The sequence below is a fragment of the Somniosus microcephalus genome, unplaced genomic scaffold (genome assembly GCF_052327205.1).
Source record: "Somniosus microcephalus isolate GS21.2 unplaced genomic scaffold, FLI_Smic_1.0 unresolved_chr1, whole genome shotgun sequence".
NCBI classification, from domain to species: domain Eukaryota; kingdom Metazoa; phylum Chordata; class Chondrichthyes; order Squaliformes; family Somniosidae; genus Somniosus; species Somniosus microcephalus.
In genome coordinates this window covers 6330903-6348244 of record NW_028225179.1, presented here as the reverse complement: position 1 = coordinate 6348244, position 17342 = coordinate 6330903, and the positions used below count along the sequence as shown (strand labels likewise).

The 17342-nt window shown below is 51.1% G+C and overlaps 1 pseudogene; it reads left to right on the top strand.

The window, feature by feature from the left end:
* The window catches only part of LOC147093354 (uncharacterized), a 92931-nt pseudogene that overhangs the window by 5087 nt on the left and 70502 nt on the right, over positions 1-17342 (top strand).

The window sequence follows — 17342 nt, the reverse complement described above, 5'->3', positions numbered from 1 at the left end:
GGTCGGGTGGGGCCGGGGTCGGTGGAGCGTCGGGTGGGGCTGGGGTCGGTGGTGGGTCGGGTGGGGCCGGGGGCGGTGGAGGGTCGGGTGGGGCCGGGGTCAGTGGAGTGTTGGGTGGGGTCAGTGGATGGTCAATGGGGTCGGGGTAGGTGGAGGGTCGGGTGGGGCCGGGGTTGGTGGAGGGTCGGGTGGAGTCAGTGGAGGGTCGGGTGGGGTCGGGGTAGGTGGAGGGTCGGGTGGGGTCAGTGGAGGGTCGGGTGGGGTCAGGGTAGGTGGAGGGTAGGGTGGGGCTGGGGTCAGTGGAGTGTCAGGTGGGGTCAGTGGAGCGTCGGGTAGGGTCAGTGGACGGTCGGGGTGGTCGGGGGAAGGCCGGGTGGGGCCGGGGTCGGTGGAGGGTCGGGTAGGGTTGGTGGAGGGTCGGGTGGGGTCAGGGTAGGTGGAGGGTCGGGTGAGGTCAGTGGAGGGTCGGCTGGGGCTGGGGTTGGTGGAGGGTCGGGTGGGGCCGGGGTCGGTGGAGGGTCGGGTGTGGTTGGGGTCGGTGGAGCATTGGGTGGGGTCGGTGGAGGGTCGGGTGAGGTCAGGTGGGGCCGGGGTCGGTGGAGGGTCGGGTGGGGCCAGGGTCGGTGGAGAGTCGGGTGGGGCTCGGGTCAGCAGAGGGTCGGGTGGGGTCGGGGTCGGTGGAGGGTTGTGTGGGGTCGGTGGAGGGTCAGGTGGGGTTGGGTGGGGCCAGGGTCGGTGTTGTGTCGGGTGGGGTCGGGGTCGGTGGAGCATCGGGTGGGGCTGGGGTCGGTGGAGGGTCAGGTGGGGCCGGGGTCGGTGGAGTGTCGGGTGGGGCCGGGGTCTGTGGAGGGTCGGGCCGGGGTCGGTGGAGGGTCAGGTGGGGTCGGTGTCGGGTCGGTTGGGGCCGGGGGTGGTGGAGGGTCAGGTGGGGCCGGGGGCGGTGGAGGTTCGGGTGGGGCCGGGGTCGGTGGAGTGTCGGGTGGGGTCGGTGGAGGGTCGGGTGGGGTCAGCGTAGGTGGAGGGTCGGGTGGGGCCGGGGTCGGTGGAGGGTCGGGTGGAGTCGGTGGAGGGTCGGGCGGGTTCGGGGTAGGTGGAGGGTCGGGTGGGTCAGTGGAGCGTTGGGTGGGGTCGGTGGAGGGTCGGGTGGGGACGGGGTTGGTGGAGGGTCGCGTGGGGTCGGTGGAGGGTCGGGTGTGGTCAGGGTAGATGGAGGGTTGGGTGGGGTCGGTGGAGGGTCGGGTGGGGTCGGTGGAGCGTCGGGTGGGGTCACTGGAGGGTCAGGTGGGGTCGGTGGAGGGTCGCATGGGGCCGGGGTCGGTGGAGGGTCGGGTGTGGTCGGGGTTGGTGGAGGGTCGGGTGGGGTCAGTGGAGGGTCGGGTGTGTTCGGGGTCGGTAGAGGGTCGGTGGAGGGTCAGGTGGGCCCAGGGTCGGTGGAGGGTCGGGTGGGGTCGTGGGAGGGTCGGTTGGGGCCGGGGGCGGTGGAGGGTCGGGTGGGGGCGGGGTCGGTGGAGTGTCGGGTGGGGTCGGTGGAGGGTCGGGTGGGGTCGGGGTAGGTGGAGGGTTGGGTAGTGCCGGGGTTGGTGGAGGGTTGGGTGGGGTCAGGGTAGTTGGAGGGTCGGGTGGGGTCGGTGGAGGGTCGGATGGGGCCTGGGTCGGTGGAGGGTCGGGTGGGGTCGGTGGAGGGTCGGGTGGGGTCAGTGGAGCCGGGGTCGGTGGAGGTTTGGGTGGGGTCAGTGTATGTGGAGGGGCAGGTGGAATCGGTGGAGGGTCGGGTGGGGCTGGGGTCGGTGGAGGGTCGGGTGGGTCCGGGGTAGTTTGTGGGTCGGGTGGGGTTGGGGTCGGTGGAAGGTTGGGTGGTGTCAGTGGAGGGTCTGGTGGGGATGGGGTCAGTGGTGGGTCAGTTGGGGCTGGGGTTGGTGGAGGGTCAGGTGGGGCTGGGGTCGGTGGAGGGTCGGGTGGGGCCGGTGGAGGGTTGGGTGGGGTCGGAGTATGTGGAGGGTCGGGTGGGGTCGGTGGAGGGTTTGGTGGGACTGGGTCAGTGGAGGGTCAGGTGGGGCCGGGGTAGGTGGAGGGTCAGGTGGGACCGGGGTCGGTGGAGGGTCGGGTGGGGTCGGTGGAGGGTCGGGTGGGCTGGGGTCGGTGGAGGGTCGGGTGTGTTCGGTGGAGGGTCAGGTGGGCCGGGGTCGATGGAGGGTTGGGCGGGTTCGATGGATGGTTGGGTGGGGTCAGGTCGGGTGGGTTTGGGCTCTGTGGAGTGCCGGGTTGGTTCGGGGTCGGTGGGGCTATCGGGTGGGGCTGGGGTCAGAGGAAGGTCGGGTGGGACCATGCCTGCTGTTAATTATGTTATTTCTTATAGTTTCACAATTATACATATGAACAGCACAGATTATAATTTAATCTATTCTACTACTCACTCTGCTTTGAGCTGATATTGTGTTTAATAACAGACAAACTCTCTTCTTTCCCCTGATCTGATTACAGATTCCAACCAGTCGATTCAGTGAATGGAATGTCTTATCAGTGTTGCCATAGCGACCTGTCTGCAGTGAAACAGCTGTTTGAGTTTCTAACTCAGACTAAACGTCTCTTTCCCATAATGCATATTACAGACGACATTTGATGTCAATGAATTTTAGCCTTGTTATGTTAATATCTCTAAAACCTACAAGAAAGAAAGACTTGCATTTATATAGCACCTTTCACCACCTCAGGACGTCGCAATGTGCTTCACAGCCAATGAAGTACTTTGGAAGTGTAGTCACTGACAGTGTTGTATTGTAGGAAACAAGCGGCTCAGATACACAAACCTTTAAAAGTGGGAGGACAATTTAAGGCTCGAGGTATTAAAGGGAGTGGGGCAGCATGGATAGGAGGTTTTGTTAAGGACAGAGAGTAGTGGTTAATGGATGTTCAGACTGGAGGGATGTAAACAGTGGTGTCCCCTATGGTCAGTGTTGGGACCATTGCTCTTCTCAATATAGACAAATGATCTGGGCTTGGGTTTATGGAGCACAAGATCAAAATATCTAGCTGAGACTACAATAGGGAGTGTGGGAAACTGTGAAGAGTGATTTCAATGTGATATACATGGGCTAGTAGATTGAACAGGTAGAGGTCAGATGAAATTTAATGTAGAGATATGTGAAGTGATACATTTTTGGAGGAAAAATGAGGGCAAATGTACATTTTAAGCTGAAACATACAAGATTTTGAGGGGTATTGACAGGGTAGATGCTGAAAGGTTGTTTCCCTTGGCTGGAGTGTGTAGAACGAATGGGCATAATCTCAGGATAAGGGGCCGGCCATTTAAGACTGAGATGAGGAGGAATTTCTTTACTCAGAGGGTTGTGAATCTCTGTAATTCTCTGCCCCAGAGGACTGTCAATGCTGAGTCTTTGAGTATATTCAAGGCTGAGATAGATAGATATTTGGACTCTCGGGGAATCAAGGGATATGGGGATCGGGTGGGAAAGTGGAGTTGAGGTCGATGATCAGTCATGATCTTATTGAATGGTGGAGCAGGCTCGAGGGGCCGTGTGACCCACTCCTGCTCCTAATTCTTATGTTCTTATGTAAAACTTTAAAAGGAGTAGAGGAGCAGAGTGATTTGAGAGTTCAGGTACAGTGGTGTTCCACAGGGATCGGTGCTGGGCTCACTGTTGCTCATAAACGATTTGGATTCAGGAATCAGAAGAACAATTTCAAAGTTTGTCGATAACACTAAAAAAGGTAGAGTTAATACTGAGGAAGACAAAATGCAAGAAGCCATTAATAAATTTCAGAATGGGGGTGTAATTGGCAAATGAATTTCACTGTAGATCAGTGTGAGGTGGTGTGTTAATGAATTTCACGAAAGATCAGTGTGAGGTGGTGTGTTAATGAATTTCACTATAGAATAGTGTGAGGTGGTGTGTTAATGAATTTCACTGTAGATCAGTGTGAGGTGGTGTGTTAATGAATTTCACTGTAGAGCAGTGTGAGGTGGTGTGTTAAAGAATTTCACTAGATCAGTGTGAGGTGGTGTGTTAATGAATTTCACTATAGATCAGTGTGAGGTGGTGTGTTAATGAATTTCACTGAAGATCAGAGTGAGGTGGTGTGTTAATGAATTTCACTGTAGATCAGTGTGATGTGGTGTGTTAATGAATTTCACTATAGATCAGTTTGAGTCAGTGTGTTAATGAATTTCACTATAGATCAGCGTGAGGTGGTGTGTTAAAGAATTTCACTGTAGATCAGTGTGAGGTGGTGTGTTAATGAATGTCACTATAGATCAGTGTGAGGTGGTGTGTTAATGAATTTCACTATAGATCAGTGTGAGGTGGTGTGTTAATGAATTGCACTGTAGATAAATATGAGGTGGTGTGTTAATGAATGTCACTATAGATCAGTGTGAGGTGGTGTTAATGAATGTCACTGTAGATCAGTGTGAGGTGGTGTGTTAATGAGTTTCACTATAGATCAGTGTGAGGTGGTGTGTTAATGAATGTCACTACAGATCAGTGTGAGGTGGTGTTTTAATGAATTTCACTATAGATCAGTGTGAGTGGTGTGTTAATGAATTTCACTATAGGTCAGTGTGAGGCGGTGTGTTTTGGTGGGAAGAATAAGGAAGCCACTCAGTACTTGGACAAGGGGGTGAAATTGGGTTGCTTTGTGCCTCCCGCGATATTCAGCAGGAGGTTAGCGACGGAGTTCATCATTAGCTCCCCGCGGCACTGCACCGCCGGCAGTGACGTCATCGCCACGCGCAGCACCCCGGCTGCAACCTTGGGTTGTGACCCCTGACCTATTGCCAGACGATACGTCCGACAGGGTCAGGGGTCGTTTCTGCAGCCGCGGCAACGCCACTTAAAGGGCAGGTGTCGGGCGGCAACTTTTTATTTTGGCTGACGACCAGCTCCTGCCCCCTTCCCCTTTCTTCTTCGGTGTGTTGGCCGCGATCGCACAGCAAGGCGCTCCTCTTGATCCGACACCCCACTCCCCAGTGGTCCAGCAGGGCCCCGGTGTGCGCAGTGCTGGGACCCTCCCCTTTAATCAGGGAGGGAGGTCTGCTATGACACGGTGCTATGTGCCGACGGGCGTGGCGCTGTTACATGAACCGCCGTGAAATTCACTGGTAGCGCCTCAAGAGGGAGGGGAGCGCTTCCAGTAGCACCCTGCTTGGGGCGCTACCACTGAATTTAATGCGCAGGGGTGCTAACTTTGTCGGGGTGCTAAAGTTAGCCCCGGTGATGTTAGCGACCCAAAGGGGGCACCACTGAATTTCCCCCTAAAAGTCTAAATGGGCTGGAGGAGCAGAGGGATCCCAGGATACAGATACACAAATCACTAAAAGTAGCGACACACGTTAATAAGGCCATTAAAAAAAAAGCACTGGGGTACATTCCTAAAGGAGCCTTCTGTTCCGTGCCTAGGAGCTCTGAACCATGGCAGAGAGCGGCTGGGGCACATTTCTCACACGCCTCGAGATTAACCCGCACAGCAACTTTGCTGTCAGTGAAGAGAGACGAGAAGGACCAAAGTGCCGTTTGCCCCTCTCAGTGTGGCCCTGAAGGACTGTGTCCAGGCTGGAGTTCTGTTCCCACCGTATGATCCTCCCCCAGATTGTCCTTTCTGAGCTCCAGCCAGGTGATGCTAAACACTCAGGTGGGAAAGACAAAAATCTACAACAATGTGTTTAAAACAAAGTTGATTTATTTGACATATATCCAGAATATTAAACTCCAGCCCAGTTCCCGGTGTTATTAACATCAGCAGAAACAATCCCCACCTGTCAGAATGAACATGGTTCAGTCCTGGATGTGATTAACAGCAGCAACAACAACAGAATCCATCCCCTGCAGTCACTTGTGAACTCGCTGGTGTGTCAGCAGGGTGGATGGCTGAGTGAATCCCTTCCCACACACGGAGCAGGTGAATGGCCTCACCTCAGTGTGAGTGCATTCGTGTTGTATCAGCTTCCTTTTGCTTTTAAAACTGTTCTCAGTCAGAACATTTAAAAGGTCTCTCATCAGTGTGAACAAGTTGATGATCAGTGAGGTGGGATGAGTGAGTGAATCCTTTACCACACACGGAGCAGGTGAACTGTCTCTCCCCAGTGTGAGTGCGCTGGTGTACAGTGAGCTCAGATGATCGCCTGAACCCAGTCCCGCAGTGAGAGCACCTGAACGGTCTCTCGTCAGTGTGAACATGTTGATGGTGTATCAGTGCCCTGGAACCTTTATAGCACTTCCCACAGTCCGAGCAGTTAAAAGGTCTCTCGTCAGTATGAACTCGCTGGTGATTCAGCAGGTTGGATGACTCAATGAATCGCTTCCCACACTCAGAGCAGGTGAACGGCCTCTCCCCAGTGTGAACTTGCTGGTGTCTCAGTAGGGTGGATGACTGGCTGAATCCCTTCCCACACTCAGAGCAGGTGAACGGCCTCTCCCTGGTGTGAACACGCTGGTGTATCAGCAGTTTGGATGACTCAGTAAATTCCATCCCACACTCAGAGCAGGTGAACGGCCTCTCCCCGGTGTGAACACGCTGGTGTATCAGCAGGCTGGATGACTGAGTGAATCCCTTCCCACACTCAGAGCAGGTGAATGGCCTCTCCCCGGTGTGAATGCGCTTGTGTTGTGATAGGCCAGATGGTTGGCTGAAGCCTCGTCCACACACAGAACACATGTACGATTTCTCCCCGCTGTGAACGGTGCTTTTTGCTTCCATGTTCAGAGGCCGATGATATTCAGATCCGATGAGTCACGTGATCTGTCAGATCTTGACGTGATGTTTGGTTTGAGTTTCCTGTCTGCAAATCCTCCCCTTCCAGTGCCCTGTAAAATTAATTTAAAACAGGGAGCGTGAGAAACAACCCACAAGAAAACAAAGGCAGGTTGTGAAATTGAGCTCAATGAATCTGGTCAATTGTGGGGCCGGCACTAGAAAAAAGTGACCATGAAAGCTGCCGGATTGTCATAAATACCCAACTGGTTCACTGATGTCCTTCAGGGAAGGGAATCCGCCACCTGGTCTGGGCCTACACAAGACTCTGACCTCTATGGGAGGAGAGAGAGAGAGAGAGGTGGGTGTGGGAGGGGGAGGGGGCAAAGGAAAGGAACTTTATACATCTGCAACTCGACCAGAACTTTGATAGAACCTCCAAAACACGCAACCTCCACCACCTAGAAGGACAAGGGCAGCTGTTGTATGGGAGCACCATCACATCCAAGTTCCCCTCCAAGTCACACACCATCCTGACTCAGAGATATTCATCATTGCTGGGTCATAATCCTGGAACTCCTTACCGAACAACATTGTGGGAATACCTTCACCACACGGACTGCAGTAGTTCAAGAAGGTGACTCACCACCCCCTTCTCAACGGGAAACTGGGGATTGGCAATACAGGAAACTTTCATTTAAACGGAGGTTAAATATCCGGAATGCTCTATCCACCGGCAAAATTCAGGAGTCGGTTCAGATAACTTTTTTTACCTTTAGCTGCTTTTTTTCTCCATTTGTGGCTCTGCAAGCATCTAGCTGAAGCTGTTGCTTAGCTACAGAGATGCTTGCAAGCTGCGCCGACTTTTTTGAAGCTGTTGCTAAGCAACGGGGTTTGTTGCTTCAGACGGAGCTCAGAAGCTCCGTATCTTTTAACTATAGCGCTCGTTTCTCCGGCAGTGTTGATCGACCGGCACCAGCTCGGTCCTGTCAGTGCCGGATACCAGAAAGTTTCCTGTATTTGCTGCTCTTGCTAGCTACGCCCACATCCCAAAAATGAATTAAAATAAATCTGTAGATGTAAACTAGATTAAAAGCCTGTACAGAAATACTTGTTCCTAACACAATACTCTTTTACATTGTACGGACAGTGTCTGTGTAACAACCTAAACTCCCCTAGAATCCACCTCCCTTGACAGTCTCACATTGGAAATTGTTGGGTCCTCCTGGGTTCAGAAGTACTGGGGGTTAAACCCAGCAGCTTCTCCTCCATCTCCACTCCAGCTCAAACTGAAACATAGAAACATACAAACATAGAAGCACAGAAGATAGGAGCAGGAGTAGGTTATTCAGCCCCTCAAGCCTGCTCCGCCATTCAATGCGAGCATGGCTGATTATCCAAATTCAGTACCTGGTCCCTGCTTTCTCCCCATACCCCTTGATCCCTTTAGCTTTAAGAAATATATCCAACTCCTTCTTGAATATATTTAATGTATTGGCCTCTACTGCCTTCTGTGGTAGAGAATTCCATAGGTTCACCACTCTCTGGGTGAAGAAATTCCTCCTCATTACTGTCCTAAATGGCTTACCCCGTATCCTTAGACTGTGACCACTGGTTCTGGACTCCCTGACCATCGGGAACATCCTTCCTGCATCTAGTCTGTCTAGTCCTGTCAGAATTTTATAAGTTTCAATGAGATCCCCTCTCATTCTTCTAAACTCCAGTGAGTACAAGTCCAATCGTCCCAATCTCTCCTCACACGTAATTCCTGCCATCCCAGGTATCAGCCTGCTAAATCTTCGTTGAACTCCTTCCACGGCAAGAACATCCTTCCTCAGATAAGGCGACCAAAACTGCACACAATACTCACAATGTGGTCTCACCAAGGCCCTGTACAACTGCAGCAAGACATCCTTGTTCCTGCACTCAAACCCTCTTGCTACGAAGGCCAACATACCATTTGCCTTCTGAACCGCCTGCTGCACCTGCATGCTTGCCTTCAGCGACTGGTGCACAAGGACACCCAGGTCTCGTTGCACTTCCCCTTCTCCCAATCTATTGCCATTCAGATAATAATCTGCCTTCCTGTTTTTGCCACCAAAGTGGATAACCTCGCATTTATCCACATTATACTGCATCTGCCATGCTTCTGCCTAATCACCCAACCTGTCCAAATCATACTGGAGTTTTTCGGCATCCTCCTCACACACGCCCACCCTGCTTTGTGTCGTCTGCAAACTTGGAGATATTACATCTAGTTCCCTCATCTAGATCATTTATATATATTGTGAATAGCTGGGGTCTTAGGACCGATCCTTGTGGTACCCCACTAGTCACTGCCTGCCACTCGGAAAAAGACCCGTTTCTTCCAACTCTTTGCTTCCTGTCTGCCAACCAGTTCTCTATCCAAGTCAGTACCTTGCCCCCAATCCCATGTGCCTTAACTTTACACGCTAATCTCTTATACGGTACCTTATCGAAAGCCTTCTGAAAGTCCAAATACACCACATTCACTGGTTCTCCCTTATCTATTCTACCAGATACATCCTCAAAAAATTCCAGATTAGTCAAGCATGATTTACCTTTTGTAAATCCATGTTGACTTTGTCCGATCCTGTCACTGTTTTCCAAGTGCTCTGCTATTACATCTTTTATAATGGACTCCAGCATTTTCCCCACTACCGATATAATTCCCCGTTTTCTCTCTACCACCTTTTTTGAATAGTGGGGTAATATTAGCTGCCCTCCAACCCATGGGAACTGTTCCAGAGTCTATCGAATTTTGGAAGATGACCAGCAATGCATCTACTATTTCTAGGGCTACTTCCTTAACTACCCTAGGATGTCGATTATCAGGCCCTGGGGATTTATCGGCCTTCAATCCCGTCAATTTCCCTAACACCATTTCCCTACAAATACTGATTTCTTTCAGTTCCTCCCTCTCATTAGACCCTATGTTCCTCAACATCTCTCGGAGGTTATTTGTGTCCTCCTTTGTGGAGACAGAACCAAAGTATGTATTTAATTGGCCAGCCATTTCTTTGTTCCCCATTATAAATTCCCCTGATTCTGACTGCAAGGGACCTATACTTGACTTCACCAATCTTTTTCTCTTCACATATCTACAGTTAGTTTTTATGTTCCCTGAAAGCTTACTCTCATACTCTATTTTCCCCCATTTAATTAATCCCTTTGTCCTCCTTTGCTGAATCCTAAACTGCTTCCAATCCTCAGGTTTACTACGTTTTCTGGCCAATTTATATGTCCTCTCCTTGGATCTTACGCTATCCCTAATTTCCCTTGTTAGCCACAGTTGAGTCACACTTTTTGTTTTACTTTTATGCCAAACAAGGATGAACAAATTCTGTAGTTCATCCATGTGATCTTTGAATGTTTGCCATTGCCTATCCACTGTCAACCCTTTGAGTAACATTCCCCAATCAATCCTACCCAACTCGCGCCTCATACCATCATAGTTTCCTTTATTTAAATTCAGGACCCTAGTCTCTGAGTCAACTGCTTCACTCTCCATCTTAATGAAGAATTCTATCATATTATGATCACTCTGACCCAAGGGGCCTCGCACAAAAAGATTGCGAATTAATCCTTTCTCATTACATAATACCCAGATTAAGATGGCCTGATCTCTAGTTGGTTCCTCGACATATTGGTCCAGGAAACCATCCCGTATACACTCCAGGAATCCCTCCTCCACAGTATGGTTACTAATTTGGTTAGTCCAATTTATATGTAGATTAAAGTCACCCATGATAACTGCTGTGCCCTTATTGCACGCATCTCTAATTTCCCGTTTAATGCCATCCCCAACCTCCGCATTACTGTTTGGAGGTCTGTATAACACTCCCACTAACGTTTTCTGCCCCTTGCTATTTCTCAGCTCTACCCATACAGATTCCACATCCTCAGAGCTAATATCCTTCCTTTCAATAGTGTTAATCTCCTCTTTAAAAAGCAATGCTACCCCACCTCCTTTTCCTTTTTGCCGATCTTTCCTGAATATTGAAAACCCCTGGATGTTGCGCTCCCAGCCTTGGTCTCCCTGGAGCCATGTTTCCGGAATCCCAATCATATCATATCCGTTTACCTCTATTTGCGCAGATAATTCATCCACCTTATTACGAATGCTCCTCGCATTAAGACACAAGGCCTTCAGGCTTGTTTTTTTTAACACTCTTACACCTTTTAGAATAATTATTTACTGTGGCCATGTTTGATTTAAACCCTTGATTTCTCTGACCACCACCTTTGCTTTTCTCCTTCCTGTCTTTTGCTTCTATCCTGGTTTCCCTTTCCCCTGTCTCCCTGCTCAGGTTCCCAACCCCCTGCCATTTTAGTTTAAACCCTCCCCCACAGCACTAGCAAACACTCCCCCTAGGACAGCGGTCCCGGTCCTGCCCAGGTGCAAACTGTCCAGTTTGTACTAGCCCCACCTCCCCCAGAATCGGTTCCAATGTCCCAGGAATTTGAATCCCTCCCCCATGCACCATTCCTCTAGCCATGTAGTCATCTGAAATACCCTTCTATTTCTACTCTGACTAGCACGTGGCACTGGTAGCAATCCTGAGATTACTACCTTGGAGGTCCTATTTTTTAATTTACCTCCTAACCCCCTTTTAGGACCTCATCCCTTTTTTTTACCTATATCGTTGGTACCTATATGCACCACAACAACTTGTTGTTCACAATCCCCTTCCAAAATGTTCTGCAGCCGCTCTGAGGCATTCTTGAACCTTGCACCAGGAAGGCAACATACCATCCTGGAGTCACGTTTGCGGCTGCAGAAATGCTTATTTATTCCCCTTACAATAGAATCCCTTATTACTATAGCTCTCCCACTCTTTTTCCTCCTGCCCTGTGCAGCGGAACCATCCACGTTGCCAGGGAGTTGGCTGCTGCTGCCTTCCCCTGATAAGCCATCCTCCCCAACAATATCCAAAGCAGTATATCTGTTTGAGAGAGGGATGGTCACAGGGGAACCCTGCACTACCTGCCTGCATCTACTGCTCTGCCTGGTGGTCACCCATTCTCTTCCTGCCTGTGTAGCCTTTACCTGCGGTGTGACCAGCTCCCTAAACGTGCTATCCACGATGTCCTCAGCATCGTGAATGCTCCAGTATGTATCCACTCGCAGCTCCAGTGCCGCAATGCGGTCTGTCAGTAGCTGCAGCTGGATACACTTCCCGCACACATGGTTATCAGGGACACAGGAAGTGTCACAAGAATTACAGACACCCTATAAACTCCGCCGCCTCGCTCTTAATATCACCGCCGCCGCTCCTCACACGTCCGCTGCTGTGGGGCTTACCTGCTCCACCACCTCGCTTTAAAGCACCACTGCCGCTCCTCATAGGTCCGCCGCCGCCGTGGGGCCTACCTGTGCCTGGGATAATAGATACATAGAAGATAGGAGCAGGAGTTGGCCATTCGGCCCCTCGAGTACCTGATGGAAAGAAATTTGCAGGGTTACGGGGAAAGGGCGGGGAGTGGGACTCGCTGAAGTGGTCTTGCAGATAGCTGGCACGGGCTCGACGGGCTGAATGACCTCCTTCTGTGCTGTAACCATTCTATGATTCTATAAAATATTAGAAAGTTTGTTCCACAGAAGCACGAGGATTATCTGCTTTTATTGATTAATTTAAAAAGTCTCTATTAAAACCTGAGCCAGTGTGTTGTGAGCCAAAGAGCCTTGTGTCTAATGCGGGGAATAAAGGCCCACAGCCTCCCCGGGTCCCGGGCACTGAAAAAGGGACTGGAGAAACTCACTGCCCTGCGGATCAGACAATCAGCCGGCGCTAGTCCCGCACCTCGGGCTCCCCGATTGGTTGGAGGACCCGCCGCCGGCTCGCTCCTCCAGCCCCGCCCACTGGGTGCCGCTAGCCCCGCCCCTTGGGCTCCCCGATTGGTTGGAGGACCCGCCGCCGGCTCGCTCCTCCAGCCCCGCCCCGCTCGCTCCCTATTGGTGGGAAGCTGCCATTAATCAGGCCGCGGGCCCGGGTGACGTGTCCCCGAGGAGATCACGTGCACCGTCCAAGTGCCGCCGCTCGGTCCGGGGCCTCGCGGACTCTGAGGTTTTTCTATTTCTCTCGATTCTCTCCCGATCCACCCCGTGCCATTCTCCACCCAATCGGAGCGGAGAAAACTCACTTCGCATCACCGATCGCGACTCTGGAACCGACACCAAGGCCTTTCCCCGGAATGGCCCCGCGCCGACTCCGTCCGGCAGGATCCGAGTGCGCAGGCGCAGCTCCGAGTGGGGGAGGGGGGTTGGTCTCCTCTGGGCATGCGCAGTTGTTGCCCTTGGTGAATGTGAGGGGTCGCTGTGCCGGAGTCAGCCCAAACTGCTGCTCCGAGTGCGCATGCGTGGAATCTCGGCTGTCAATCAACCAACCGCCAGAAGAGGTCGCTGGTGAGACAAGTGAAGAAAGAAAGACTTGCATTTATATAGCGCCTTTCACCACCACCAGATGTCCTAAAGTACTTTACAGGCAATGAAGTACTTTTGCAGTGTAGTCACTGTTGTAATGTAGGAAATGCAGCAGTCAGTTAGCGCACAGCAAGCTCCCACAGACAGCACTGTGATAATGACCAGATAGTCTATCATTTTTTATGTTGATTGAGGGATAAACATTGGCTCGGACACTGTGGATAATTCCCCTGCTCTTTCCCACATTACAACAGTGACTACTTCATTGTAGTACTTCATTGGCTGTAATGCCTTTAGGATATCTGGTGGCACTATATAAATGCAAGTCTTTCTTTCCTGAAATAATTCCATGGGATCTTTTACATCCACCTGAGAGAGCAAACAGGGCCTCAATTTAACATCTCATCTGAAAGACGGCACCTCCGACAGCGCCGCACTCCCTCAGCACAGCACTGGAGTGTCAGCCTGGATTGTTGTGCTCAAGTCTCTGGAGTGGGACTATGAACCCACAACTTTCTGACTCAGAGGCGCGAGTGCTGCCCACTGAGCCACTGGCTGACACTAAAGAGCAAGCAGTTCTGACGAATGGTCATCGACCTGAAACGTTAACTCTGTTTCTCTCTCCACAGATGCTGCCTGACCTGCTGAGTATTTCCAGCATTTTCTGTTTTTATTAAAGAAACGAGGGACTGATTGCTGATGGGAAGAATGTTGGGTCGTCCTGCGCATGCGCACCTCCCTGGCGGCTGAGGTGAAACACTGACTCGCCCCCACCTGAGCCGCTCACATGTACCTGATGTTGCGGCTCTGCATGCATGCCCGATGTTCCAACCGCGGGGTTTTGTGTGCTGAGCATGCGTGTTGCGGACTGATTGGGACGGGCGATTGTAGAGCAGGAGGGAGAGCGCAGGGGCCATGAGCACATGCGCGGGACTCAGAGTCAACAGAGCACTTTCTGCAGAGCCGGGGCCTTGTGGGTATTACAGCCGCCATTACTGCTGATCCTTTCAACCAACCTGTGCAGCAGCTGGGGCCTGAAAATCAGCTTCACTGCCTCTAGGTTCGGAAAGGGGAAAATTAAACAACAGTTTGCCTCTGATCCTTTTCTGATCTCAATTTACAGGGTTATAGAAGTGGAGCAGTTACAGGCGGGAAGCTCAGACCAAACATCACGTCAGATCTGACAGAGTTGCTGGATTCATCAGGACCTGAATATCATCGGCCTTTGCACATGGAAGGAGAGAGCAGGGATCACAACGCAGACAAACCGCACACGTGTTCAGTGTGTGGACGTGGATTCAGCCGATCGCCTGACCTGGTGAGACACGTGCACTGTCACACCGGGGAGAAACCAGGTAAAGGTGGGGATGGGGGGAATGGATTCAGTTCCCCGTCTGCATTGGAAGTTCAATGGCGCAGTCACACCAGGGACAGTCTGTTCACCTGCTCCGTGTGTGGAAAGGGAGTTGTTTGTTCATCCCACCTGCAAGCACACCAGGGAGTTCACACTGAGGAGAGACCATTTCAGTGTCCTGACTGTGGGAAGAGCTTTAAAAGCGCTCAGTATCTGAAGGGACACCAACTTGTCCACACTGATGAGAGACCATTTCAATGTTCTGACTGTGGGAAGAGCTTTAAAGGCCCCAGGGAACTAAAGCAACACCAACTTGTCCACACTGATGAGAGACCATTTCAATGTTCTGACTGTGGGAAGAGCTTTAAAAGCGCTAAGTATCTGAAGGGACCCCAGCTTGTTCACACTGATGAGAGACCATTTCAATGTTCTGACTGTGGGAAGAGCTTTAAAAGCCCCGGGGAACTAAAGCAACATCAACTTCTCCACACTGACAAGAGACTTGTTAAATGTTCTGACTGGGAAGAGCTTTAAAAGCGCTCAGTATCTGAAGAGACACCAGCTTGTTCACACTGATGAGAGACCATTTCAATGTTCTGACTGTGGGAAGAGCTTTCAAAGCCCCCGGGAGCTGACGGGACACTGGCTCCTACACACTGGGGAGAGGCTGTTCACCTGCTCTGTGTGTGGGAAGGGATTCACTCAATTATCCAACCTGCTGACACATCAGCGAGTTCACACTGGGGAGAGACCCTTTAAATGTTCTGACTGTGGGAAGAGCTTTAAAAGCTCTGGGGAGCTGAAGGGACACCAGTGAGTTCACACTGGGGAGAGACTCTTGCAATGTTCTGAGTGTGGGAATAGTTTTAAAAGCTCTGGGGCGCTCAAGAAACATCAACACCTACACACTGGGGAGAGGCCGTTCACCTGCTCTGTGTGTGGGAAGGGATTCACTCAGTTATGCCACCTGCTGACACATCAGCGAGTTCACACTGACGCGAGGCCCTTTAAATGTTCTGACTGTGGGAAGAGCTTTAAAAGCTCCAGGGAGCTGAAGAGCCACCAGCGAGTTCACACTGGGGAGAGGCCGTTCACCTGCTCTGTGTGTGGGAAGGGATTCACTGAGTCATCCCAGCTGCTGAGACATCAGCGAGTTCACACTGACGAGAGGCCCTTTAAATGTTCTGACTGTGGGAAGAGCTTTATAAGCTCCGGGGATCTGAAGAAACACCAATACCTACACACTGGGGAGAGGCTGTTCACCTGCTCCGTGTGTGGGAAGGGATTCGCTCGGCCCTCCTACCTGCTGGTACACCAGCGAGTTCACGCTAACGAGAGGCCCTTTAAATGTTCTGACTGTGGGAAGAGTTTTTAAAGCTCCTGGGAGCTCAAGAGACACCAACACCTACACACTGGGGAGAGACCGTTCACCTGCTCCGTGTGTGGGAAGGGATTCACTCAGTCATCCAACCTGCAGACACACCAGCGGCTTCACACTGATCATAGAATCTAACAGCACAGAAGGAGGTGATTCGGCCCATCGTGTCTGTGCCAATCGTGTCTTTGAAAGAGCTGTCCAATTTAGTCCCAAACCCCAGCTTTATCCCCAGAACTCTGAAAACTAGTCCTCTTCAAGGACTCATCCAATTATTGTTTGAAAGTTCCTGTGGAACCTGATTCCAGCATCCTTTCAGATGGTGCGTTCCAGATCTGAACAACCCTCTGTATGAAAACAATTCTCCTCATTTCACCTATAGTTCTTTAATAACTATTTTAAATCTGTGACCTTTGGTTACCGACCCACTTGCCAGAGTGAACAGTTTCTCTCTACTTGCTCGATCAAAACCCCTCATCATTTTGAACACCTCTATTAGGTCTCCTCGTAACCTTCTCTGCTCTAAGGGGAACAATCCCAGCTTCTCCAGTCTCTCCACATAACTGAAGTCCCTCATCCCTGGTACCATTCTGGTCAACCTCCTCTGCACCCTCTCCAAGGCCTTGACATCCTTCCTAAAGTGTGGTGCCCAGAACTGTACACAAGACTCCAGCTGAGGCCAAAACCCTGCAGCTGTACAAAACCCTGGTTAGACCACACCTGGAGCACTGTGAGCAGTTCTGGGCACCACACCTTAGGAAGGATATATTGGCCTTGGAGGGAGTGCGGCGTAGGTTTACCAGAATGATACCTGGACTTCAAGGGTTAAGTTACGAGGAGTGGTTACACAAATTAGGGTTGCATTCCCTGAAATTTAGAAAGTTAAGGGGTGATCTGATCGAAGTTTTCAGGATATTAAGGGGAACAGATAGGGTAGATAGAGAGAAACTATTTTCGCTGGTTGGGGATTCTAGGACTGGGGGCATAGTCTAAAAATTAGAGCCAGACCTTTCAGGAGTGAAATTAGGAACCACTTCTACACACAAAGGGTGGTAGAAGTTTGGAACTCTCTTCCGCAAACAGCAATTGATGCTCGATCAATTGTTAATTTTAAATCTGAGATTGATAGGTTTTTGTTAACCAAAGGTATTAAGGGATATGGGCCAAAGGTGGGTGTATGGAGTTAGGTCACAGATCAGCCATGATCTCATTGAATTGCGGAACAGGCTCGAGGGGCTGAATGGCCTCCTCCTGTCCTATGTTCCTAACTAGTGATTTGTAAAGGTTTAGTGTAACTTCCTTGTTTTTGTATTCAGTGGCCCTATTGACAAAGCCAAGTATCCCATACGCTTTCTGAACCACCTCACCAGCTTGCCGTGGCACTTTCAAAGACTTGTGAATATGGACCCCCAGGTCCCTCTGCTCTTGCACCCCCTCAAAATAGTCCCATTTAGATTATA